This window comes from Rhopalosiphum maidis, chromosome 1 (genome assembly GCF_003676215.2).
Source record: "Rhopalosiphum maidis isolate BTI-1 chromosome 1, ASM367621v3, whole genome shotgun sequence".
In the NCBI taxonomy this organism is placed as follows: domain Eukaryota; kingdom Metazoa; phylum Arthropoda; class Insecta; order Hemiptera; family Aphididae; genus Rhopalosiphum; species Rhopalosiphum maidis.
Genome location: NC_040877.1, coordinates 54,689,928 through 54,701,422, shown reverse-complemented (window position 1 = coordinate 54,701,422; position 11,495 = coordinate 54,689,928).

Genomic DNA, 11,495 nt, shown 5'->3' with positions numbered 1-11,495 from the left:
TTACAAATATTTACCATTATAATAATAAAAATACATATTACGCATTACACAAAAAATACATACACACGCACACCCAAACACTTAAATGTACATTGTATACATTTAACATGGTCGATATACCCGAATGTCTAGGAAGGTTCTATTATATTCATTATACAGGTACCTAAAGGTACTTTTAACCAAACCTATACTCGAGTAAGGTTTTTTTTTTTACAATTCCTGTGTTCAAAATAACAAAAACATAATAAAAACTGAAAATAAAAATGTTACTGCTCAGACGTTTTTTTAACTGTACAATTTTCCAGAACACTCATTTCGGCATTATATTCAATTAACACAATAACAACGAACAAATGTTTAAGGTAAAATTAATTTACAGTAACAGCTATAAGCTTCAGAATTTACTTGGCGGAGTTCATTGACTTTCAGAATTTGATGATGTTTTATATCTTGTGGGTTAATTATGTTTATAATATAAACTATATATTATATAATATTGAATATCAAGTACAAAGTTATTCGCTTACATTAGGTTTAAGATATTAAACTATATATTTTTGAAGTTAGAGATATTGTTATGTCTATATTATATGATCTATACTTTGCAGGTAAACAGAATTTTCACTTGAGGATAATTTTCTTGAAATAATAATGATTATTTAACTACGCATTTCGATGGTGCAAGGTATTTATCAGTTTAAAAATGCAATACGGGATCCTAAATACGTGAAATTAATTTTAATCAGGTAAACAACCATCGTCCGAGTGTTCGGGAAAACCCTTTGAGAACAATATGATTAATCAACGAGGTAAAAACCCCCTAGGGATTTATGGTTCATTTTCAAAATTTAGGGTACCTACCCGATTCAGTGGACTGTACAACGCAGTAGGTATTATTATTAATATTATTATGATCGAGAGTTCCCTTCACTGATTTCCAAGTAAAACCCTAATAAACCTAACTAACAATAGATACACCACCTACTCAATAAAAAATATTATGATCTTCGTGAAGTACGATTTTTATTTTAGTATCATATTATTATGGCAAGTTATATTTAGTAATTACAATCTATACTATAATGTAATGTATAGCTTAAGACATATCGAGCGTAGATATACAAAAAACTAAAAAAAAAATCGCTCTGCTAGACAATAAGTTATTTGAAAAAATACTGAGTTCTTATTTTAACATCTTCAAAATACAAATGAATGCACATTAGTTGCCTCCTGAACTTGAAAAGGTCGATAATTTGTATAAGAATTGTCTTCCGACTCTACACGAGTTGCCTTGCGACGTACCCTAAATTTTATCGTAAACTAAAATGCTCCAGTACTACAGTTGCCTCCCAATGGACAGATAATAAATATAATATAATATAAGTGTTTCCAAACATTTTCAAACATATTTTATTAAAATAAGTTTGTTATTTCAAAGACGTAATGTATAATAATTAAATATATAAATATATTTTTATGTATTTATATAATGTGGTATATTTTATTATAGTTTATGAACCACATAATTATGAATGAACTATTATACATCAATTGTATATCAATATATTATATATTAACATTATCAAATTATTTCTTTATTTTGACAAATTGTATTATTAATTAGATTTAAGACGGATATATTTTAATAATTCTACATAATATCTAAAAAAAATGTGTTTATTAATATCATTGTTCTTAATAATTTGAGTATGATGTTAATCTAATATTTATTACCTATATAATTTATAATTTTTATAACTATAATACATATGTGTCATATATGTGCTTCCATATATCATCTATTTACGTGATGTATTATAGTAAAGTTTATATGAACTATACTACTAAAATCCTATGAGGTAGGCAACTAGTGTAAACATTTTTAGTGTAAAATTATGATCTAACCAACCATCGGAGACAACTAGTGTATATTGCAATGACCTTTTTATTTACAATAAAGATGGGAAGCAATCCTTATACCTTGGGAGACGATTAATATGCACCGATATAAACTAGATCAACTTTGTTATATATCCAAAACCACTCTCAAACTTGAAAATCGAAGCATTATTTCGACTTTTTATCGTGTATACAGGCATACAAATAAATATACACACATCATTGTAAAATCAATACATTGTACGAGCACTACGGCCCAAAAGAGTTCTAATGGTAAATATGTCATGAAAAATTAATATAATATTAATACTTATTTATTCACATAAAAATAGAATATTTTGCCCAAATCAATTAAGGCTCAAAGAATTCAGATTACTGTAAAAACTATGGTAAAATTGTATGATTATTTATGTAAAACCTTCAAGCTAATGACCTCAGTTGTCAAAGCCTTTTAACCTAATAAAAAATAAAAATAATAAAGGCTCAAATAATCAAAAGAAATATTGTTTTACCTATACCAATAAAGTGGGTGCATATTTTGAAAAATCCAAACAAATATTATGACGGCTCAGTCTTACAGTATAATGATGTATAGATACAGTTTTATAATTATGCATTATGATGACTATGTCAGTTAAGTTGTTGCATCTATATATTTTTTTTAGATATTCAATATTAATTGCTACCTTAAAATGTGTCTCTTTTATCTGTTGAGTTAAACAAAAAAAATGTATACAGCAATAAATACAATTTTGGCGAATTTTTTATTTTAGTGCAATTTTACCTATTTTTCTTCATTTTCATATAATTTCAAGATTGTTTAATTTGTTGATGTATAAAAGTAAAAATTAAGTCAATGTAACAATGAAAAACTTTATATTTTATTTGTTGAGCTATTTTTTATATTATACCTATCACATTTTAGTCGTTAAGATAAAAATGTTTCCTTCAATAAAATATATTATCATATTATAATCATCGTCAATCATTTATGTTTAAAGGTATTGATATCGTTGTAATTATTAATTTGTAATCAATTTACGTTTTCGCGTCTATTTGTCCGTTAAAATGTCGAAAATGAAACCAAGTAAATCAGGTTTATTAAAAAATAATGTGTCTGAATTTGACGATACTAGTTTTTTCTTCAGTAAGAAAAATTCTTTTTTACATGATATGTGGAGTGCAAGTATGTGTCGAATACCGATAGATGATACATTGTAACACAACATCTTAAAACCAATAAAAATGTTAAGTCAATAAATAAGGAAATCAATTACACAAATTCAAAAGTGAACAATTTTTTTTCATTTGATCTATGTAAAGCGTCCAATGTCAAGAAATATTCCGTTATCGAAAATTAGTAGGTAGTTTACGCTTCGATGGCCATTTTTTGAAGAAATTCTAACTTTTCTAATTTACACCCAACATTTTATGTTTATGGTTGCTATGAAGACGTTATTAAAAATTATTTGAAATTGGTAAAAAATATGGGTATTCATTGATGAGTTTTAACAAACACAACACACAAATATAGATTTCATAGCTAATGTTAATATTAGAACCTTAAAATTTGATCAACCAGGTAAGATATTTTCACTCACACCAATATTTATGAAAAAACAAACCACTTTGAAATAGCTAAAGTTATTGACAATTCCATGTTTATTTTATGGCCAAATTAAATACGCCATGATGACTTCTTATTGTTTTTTTTCTGATACAGTTCTTTATATACAGTTAAAGCAGCTTTCACGATTTTTAAGTTTTGTACTAAAAATGGTTCACATGACTTGTTTTGCTCACGGTATTCATAAAGTTGCAGAAAACATTAGAAGTCATTATCTAAAAATTGATTAATTTATCGCTAAAGTAAAACAATTAATATTTTTAAAGGCGATTTACCATATTTTATTGTTTAAAGAAGATTAAGCTACAGGTATTAAAATTTAACTTTTCAGTCCATAATAACCCGATCAACCTTACTATTGTAAACATTTTGTAGAAAAAAAAAAATAATATAATTATTCAATTCAAATGATATATACAATTATGTAATCAATTTAGTGAGTTTTTTAATGCAATAATTTCACTTCCCTATTGATAATTGTAGTTTAATTCAATTTCAGTTTATTATACACTGGGTAAGACGTATAAAACCCGTTTACAGGCCTGTAGAGTGGTACACATCTCAGCGACACAAGCTCTTATTTTCATCAACGTTTCTACTTTATGTACCGGTGCCTACCGGTGTCTATTACTAAGCCCAATTGGATTTAGAAATGTTAGAAGGATCCAGATTATCTTGTCAATCTTAGGAACTTTTTTATACACTAATTAAGTCTGGAAAATAAAAACGACGAATATAATAGTTTGAACTAAGGTTCAAAACTATTAAAAATATTTAAAACAGCGTGAAGTTAAAAATATTCTACAAACGGACAATGAATAGTATTTTAAAATATTATTTATAAAAACTAATTAATTACTCAAAAATTATAAAAATAATAAAAATAATAAAAATAATACAAAAAAAACTAGTTTAAATTCAACACATCTCCTATTATGTAAAATAAATTATTTTATCTAAATCTATGTACACCCAAAAACCACTGTTTTATTTTCTAAAAAATTAAATAAATTATAATTTGGCTTCAAAATTAATTAGTATGTATAGCAAATTGTTGATTGCACTAAAATATTGTTCGAAATATATAGGTACTCAACAAGATCGATTAACGATCGAAAATATAGGGCGGAATGTTAATCTATGCATAATATTATTGTTATATTATCAATTCGATTGGCTTACCTATATCAATAATAATATTATTATAATTATTGCAGCAAAACAATATGCTATAATTAGGGCATTTAGGGCATGAATTAAGATTTCGTAAAAGCGAAAAATACCGTGAAAAATATGACTTAATGCACTATAATAATAATGTAAAACTTTAAGAAATATTTTTAGCATAATAATTGAAATGTATGTAACGTAATTGATACAAGTCAAAAATGACTTAGATATTCTATATCTATTTTTACCGTCACTGCTTTTGTCTGGTATAAATAGGTAGAATAACAACAATATGACCAAGCAAAATTAATAACACCTATTTTTATGGTAATTTGTTGTAAATTGGTTTTCGGTCTTATAAAATATGTGAAAAATGTAGTCAAGGTATAGAAAATGTCTGAAAAATTCGTAAAATGCTGAAAAAAAAAATGCAAAATAAAATTATATTATGGTCCATAACATAATATGCACGATAACGTATTATTTACTGCGGTGCACTTGAAACGTATCATATTAATAATATGTGACCTGGACAATATTAATTCCAGATATCGTTATCGAATCCGTTTTGCGTCTCTTTCTTTCGTATTACTACGTACCGTCCAATATTTTTCTGCAGTCCTGTAACGGCGAATCTATTCGGAGCAGTATAAATAAAAAGTGTTTTTTTTTTCTTTTGCTTCTGGATTATTTTTCGCCCACTGTGACGCCACCAAAACCGAGGGAGTTGCATTGTTTCTCTCGTCGGCAACTTCCTCTCTCTCACACACACACACACACACACACAAGCAGTGTTATTACCGTATAACTTTATTTCCCTACAGATTTAGGGTCGGGCAAACGGTAGTTCTTTTTTTATTATTATTTTTTTTGTTTTTTTTTTTTTTTTTATCGCCACGCAAGAGACCAAACCAATGGTCTTGGAGGGAGGGGGGAGCGAAAACTTCCATTCATCAGCCGGACCGCTTGGGGGCTCGGGCGCTTGCTCCTTGCGTATATTTTTCCGCGGGTCCGCAGTGAATATTGTATGATTTGGACGATGAGCCACACGTTTTTCGCCATGGCCCGATTTCTGTGCGATGTATAAATATTTATAAGCCACCATAACTCTGCACGGCAGCATTTTTTGTCGGTGCGCTTGCTTAGCTTTTTGTGTACGCAATATATTAAAAATTATATAATGTGCGCAATAACCACACGCGGACGCAATTTTTCTTATAGTGAAACGTATTAATGTTATAGATAGTGTTTTACAAAGACATCTCAAAAGATTTCCAGCCAAGATAACAGATAATTCATTAAAATTATATTTACATAACAGAATATATATCATTTACGTCTGTAATATACAATTTTCTATGAATATAATAACGAATATTATAAAAGTTTGAAATTGTCCACTCGTAAACACGATGAGTGATATTAAATAAGATTATCTACATAATTTTGGTGTTTCCAGAGAGTAAAAAATATAACAGGTACGAGTAATAAGTTCACATAAAATAACTAAACAAATTTGGTCATAAAATTAAACAAGTAAATAAACTTAAAATAACTAAGAAAAATAAAGAAAAATTAAAACCAAAAATATATAATATGTATGTATACTATATTCATATATACGTATATAAATAAGTAAAAATATAATTAATCATTTTGTCAAAAAAATAATCATTTAGATCATTTGTTTCAGATAAATATTTTATTTAAATAGATAGATACGAAAATGCTATAAATTATTTTTATATAAAATAAAAAGTTAAAAATCTGTCAGGTAGGTAACCACTTTTCTATATAGTAGTTGTTATCTTTGAATTGACTCTATTATGGATAATATATTAAATTTAAATTCAATAATAAACCGTTTAATTATAATGAAAAATGAAACTGAGCGAAGACGCTCTCTTATATGTTGATAACCAAGTCTACCGGTATGTTTCATAATAGCTTGGAAAAACAAAAGAAAAAATATATGAAAAAATGAGGATTTTAATTCGAAATCAGTTTTTTTTGTCATAATAGATTTTCTTATTTAATATTTTACTAAATAAAACAAATAATCCACAGATAATCAACAAATTTGTATGTTTGAATTTCTGAAATCTTTAGGGTTTTTTAGAACTATTTATAAAAATTTGAAATAAACAATTTTTTTTTTTTATAACAATTATTGTTATACCTATTTATTTTAGTGATATAATAAATGAAATTATTTTGATAAAAATCAAATAAGCCTACATCATATTACTAATAGTAAAATAGATTACTCATGCAACGATATAAATATAACATTTTATTCTTTATGCTAACAGACCGTATACACTCATAATCGTTTTTCGTATACGATTGTATTCAAATTACCAGTAAACATCCATTACAGTGATCTACTCGACGACTATTGTACACTGTACAGCAGAATGGTATCCGCTCATCCACATTATTTATTTTTTCCGATAATTTTAAAAAGTACTGAGAATTTTCAGTGTCGACCTCTCAAAAATACCGACTATATCCGATTTGTTACCAGAAACGTACCTAGAATCAACAACTAGATAAGACGTCTACGGACGCAAAAATAAAAAAAATAAATGAATTGTAAAATCAATAAACTGTCGCTCCGCCCAGAACCTAATATTTTTATCTAGGTAAAGCACAACACTTGGTACATCTACACATTGTAAGCGTATATATTGTTATCATCGCCGCGGTGTACTATATTTTGTATTATTGCAACCGGAGGTAATAGGTAAGTATCTAGCAAAATTCAATTGGGACGCGAGTTATCTACTTACGCCCGCCGCTGTTAACATATATATATATATACTACAGACGTGCGACTAAATTACTGTCGAGGACAATAATAATTGTTTTGTATAATATTATTTTAACAGTCAAATGCCACAAAGGCCCAGGATCGAATACCGTTGTGTAATATAGTTATATGAGTGAAAATTCCATCCGAAACTCGACAATTTTATTAATAATTATACAATAGGTAACGAGTTAATTTGGAAAACTACATTTCCACGAGCTTGTTTCCGCGTCGTGCGTGTGCACCGCGCTTCAATTGAAATTCATCAAAGTCTAGATGATGGTCGTCTTTTGAAACAGTATTATTGCGATTTGCAAATACCACGTTACGCAACGAAACCCTACGGTTATATTATATGCAAAACGGAGAACAACATTTTATAACACTATCTGTCTACGGGTAATGAGCGTTGTTCTTATATCTACCGTATGTTGCGGACTGCGGTTAAAATAATCATAATAATAGCACAATTATACACTATAATAATAACATCGTTTGATGACCCCGTTGTTATGTCTGTTTTTCTTTCGATTATGATTTTTCTATTTTTAAAGTGACGAGAAGTCCCACAGAATCGTTTGAAATTATGTCTGTATACTGCCTTATAATAATAATAATATTAATAACAGCTTAGAATGTTGAAAACAGTAAAACAAGCAGCACTAACATAGCAAAACCGAATGAAATATATTACATTTATATTTTTTTTGTAAATTCCAATTTAGCAGTGTCCGGAAAATGGTTTTCGGATCTCACCGGGTCACTTCAAGTTATGGACGTATATTAGTGTAGTCCAATCCGTGAACTTTAGAAGTCCGAGCCCGGTACAAAACTACAACGGGCCTGCGTCAGATTTCAATAATTCAGTTAATTGCGTACAATGGATATTATTAATATTATAGTGTCTGTGTAAAATGTATCACATAATAGAGTACAATATACTGGGGTTTACGGAGAAAACTTTTAGGATAAGATAATCAATCCCGTGATAATAACGTTGACATGCATATAACATGAGAACACTGTACCTACTACAATATTATTTACGTATTGTGAACCAATAGATGAGGAGCGGTGCGAGGGACATGAGCTTGCCTAATGATGTAATATTTATGTTTTTAAAATCGGCGAATATTCTACTTGTATTGTTAAAAACTGCGATAATCAATAATAAACAGTATATTTTATATTGTAATATTGTAATATCATGATAATATAACGACAATAATAATACGAGTTACAATCATTATTTTTACTAGCTAGATACAATTTCGACTTTAGTTCGACAATGTCGCTGCCCTTGTTGAACCAACCCCAATCGTAGATTCGAATTGCAGTGTGACGCTTCTCGTTGACTTATCAATAATTCTATTCGTTCGACGGAAAAAAAAATGAAATAAAAAAATATCTCCTCTGCCATAGTAATAATGGGACAATACCAATATAACGTAGGTGTTTACGCCGCGCTTGCGTATTATTACGATCACGATTTTGTCCCGAGTCATCCTCGCGATTAAGATGGAACGGCTACACGGCAACGCGTCCATGCCGCGATCGCACCTCAGCGCGGCGCGTGATCGATGACGAGCGCACCTGAACGTTTTACCGGAGGTATCTACCCTTTATACGTATGACGACGACAGTAATTCTGCACGGAAAGCTTTTATACACATCACCGTTTTTATCAGCACGCAATGAATGCAGTCATTCGTCATACTATATCGCAATCGGGGGGGGGGGGGGGCATTGATCAAAAAAGCCAACTGGGCGAATTCAGATGGAAAAATATGAGTAAAAACCCGTACGATCTGATTGTGTTGCCATAAATAATTAATGTTTGGTATTTGAATGAGGTATTGAGATTTTTCTTCGCACAATGTGTAGCATGTCTATACAAACACCATCACGTTTCAAGTAAATAGCACATTGTGCAAGACTGCAAAGACCGCATACGTTAAATTGTAAAGCCTAAAATTAAATTAATGCAATTAATAAAGGTTTTAATTAGTTGGCACCGCGCGTCATTGGCACGTGAGGAAATGATAAGAGTGACTACATTTAAACCATAGGAGACGAGGTATTTTATTTGATCCTGTATGATAAAAAAAATAACTGAACAATTATACTAAGTCAACGATAGAAGTAATGCTGCAATTCGTTTTTACAAACGGAGTAGGTTCGCCGTTCACCTTATAGTCGTGCGTCAAAATTGTTGAATAAAAATCGAAAGCGTATTTGTGTACAGTAAACGTGACCGATATATTCGTTATACTCGTATTATACTATAGTATAAAATACTGTTTATTGTTTTAATTTTGTTTAATGTTTATTTTTTATTATGGTTTCAATGATACGCTATGCGCGTAATGCCGGTAATAGAATATACATATTTCATCATTAACCGTGGTATACTATTCATTATAATAAGACATAATGGGCGATTTTACCGATCGTAAAACGTATAGTATTCAATACATATATAAGACACATAATATAACGATCCATTCGAGTATATGCTGCAACGTACACATAAACATGCTATAATATTACACTATACTCACACTTTGACGTCAAAAAACTGGACGTATTCGAATCGACCTTTATATTTCTCGGCAAACTCGCCACGTAAAGCCCATTTTTACATGTGGCATACAAATACGGAGACAGCTGTCATATCATATAGCCTTCTTAAAAATGTCGTCTCCACGAAATCGATAACATTTGTACCTAGGGGTATATATAATATATACTCCGAACCCTATACACCGAATGCCCGACTCCGGTTTTGCGAATTCTGACAATATAATATTATGATATATAATATATTATTATTATTATCATCACACCCAATAGTCATTCGCAGTTCGATCGGGTAAGAGTGCGTTCAAAAGTATTACAATTCACAGTACAACTCCCTTTGTTGATATTATTATAAGGCGTATACGCGTGGTGCAAACGTCACTTCGAACGATTCACCAAAACCACCGTTACTTTAAAACTCGAAAAATCCCAAACAAAATAAACAAGCTCGTTTTATCTCATCAGACACCACCCGAACCCGGCGAATTCTATTATAGATTACCGTTGATTCCGTTGAAATTTGAGACTATTAATTAACCAAATTAATAATGCGACAGTCTCATATTATTATACAATATGATTTATTACATAAGTATAACCACATATCGAGTCGAGTAAGAATAATAGATGCATAATAATACACTTCCCCACGTGTTAAATGTAAATAATTATTCTCTTTGCCCGTATTTAATGTACAAGTAAATTTATATAAATTTCCATCCTCATGATATTTGTAAACGTATATTGTAGACGTGTCATACAAATTAAAATCGTAGCGATTCCGTTTGTTTATCACAATAAATCGTATAAACAGTTTATTCGTTCAGGGTTGTACCCTCCTTTCATTGTTTCATGCCTTCACGTACAAACTCGAGAAGAGGCATAAACCACCGTGAGATATAGGGGGTGTTTTTTTGTATCCTATGCGAGGTGTCCGTTGGGATATCGGATAATTACCGTTATCCGATATTGTCAATATTTAAGGATATTAGTGATTCAGTAATAATTACCGTCGTTAACGAAAATACCGAAGTTGGGTAATTAATTCAAATACCGTTTGCATATTTTATATTATAGTCGTATTATTCAATCATTATTTTAAACAACTATTTTTAGCACCTCCCATTATGGGCCGATGGTACTGTTCTTGCGCTTTGATTATTTTCTAGATGATCAGAATATCGATTTGTCCTACAGAATGCATGTCCTGCACACACTGTTGGCCTATTATACTAAACGATATATTTCCGGAATCAAAATCTTAAGCACTGTTACCATCCGGTCTTATTATATTATACCCAATACATACTGCACTATCATACAGTTGTTGTATTATTTTGTTTTTCTTACACGACAAAGTATATAAATTACTAAATACAAATATAGTTATCGTAATTAAAACAATAC